This window comes from Pinus tabuliformis, chromosome Q (genome assembly GCF_031772625.1).
Source record: "Pinus tabuliformis cultivar Carrire ecotype Pingquan chromosome Q, CPIR1, whole genome shotgun sequence".
Classification (NCBI taxonomy): Eukaryota; Viridiplantae; Streptophyta; class Pinopsida; order Pinales; family Pinaceae; genus Pinus; species Pinus tabuliformis.
The window spans coordinates 1,235,461,909-1,235,463,264 of NC_142296.1; positions in this window are offsets into that span (position 1 = coordinate 1,235,461,909).

The following is a 1,356-nucleotide window of genomic DNA, read 5'->3' on the forward strand; positions in this document are numbered from 1 at the left end:
TGAAAATTCAAAAATAGTTATGTATATTTTTGTATTTTTAGAAAGAGAATAAGGTATTATTGTTTATTATTTTTTATCAATAACAAAAATGTGCAACAACAACCATAGCTCATTAGTGGAGTTTGGCCCGAGAAAAATGTTGAGGTGACAAGGAGACAATTAGGAGGGAATGCTAAGTTAATATTTGTGGCTTGAAACCAAGTTTTATAAGTTAATTAATCTTCAATTGAATGTATGGTTGTGATTCTTTTCAAGTGTGTATTGAGAATCAAATTCTAATATAGGGTAGACCACAAGATTAAACACAAACATTTAAGTAGGTGCAATTTTTTTAATTGAGCAACTCTATAAGTCTAACATGTAGTAATATTCAATAGCAAGGACTTGATAATTCATTAATGGATGATGTTCATGATTGGTGTTCCCAAGTCCTTACTTTTAGCAATCCTATTTATGGAAATGAAATGATAGAATGAAGCATATTCTAAGAGTTAAGTTCTATTGTGAAAGTAATTGTACATTAAAAATTGATGATGAGGCAAGAGAGGGGATTTATTCTGAATCACATTTGAAGGTACAAAACTAAACATGTGCAAATAAAAAATGAAGGAAAAGAATTTGCAACAATTGGAAGTTGCACATCCAATGTAAATATAAATCAAAATTGGAAAGAAAACTAAAATACTAAGTGTTAACATAGAAAATTGATCTAACTAGCCAAGTTAACTATAGGTTATTGAAAACGTTGTCTTTTGCATTTTGTAATAAAACATTATTCAAACTAACATGATGGCAAGGCTACAAATTTAATTGGAAACCCAATAGTATCAAGTAAAAATAAGTAAAATTAAATTAGACATGGAAGCACGAATATTTTAATGACTCGAGTTAGTAGTAGTGGCCCTTAATAAGTTTTTCTTGGCCTGGAGAGCTTTAAGCTATGTGGTAACATTTGGGTCACCCTAAAAGTGCTTACACCATGCTTGAAATTACATCATATAATGTCAGGTGCATAATTTGTTGACTACACTTGGTTGTACTACAATGGACATATACATTAGAGATAACTTACAAATGGATTATTATATTTTGATTTGCTTTATGTTGTAAACTTCCTGAGGAGGGTGAAGACTTATGTGCCATGTTAAGATTCTTCGTGAGGATGTAACACTCCCTTCCACCCCCTTGGAATTACCTAAGCCTAGTGGGAAGTGTTACTTTAATCTAACACAACCTCCACAGTTTCCTCATGGAAATGGGGTTACCAAATTTTTTCCTTCCCAAAGTTGGCGAAATCGACTTTGGATAACACCATCACGTCCAACTTGTCAAGAGAATTCCAATGATATGCATTTT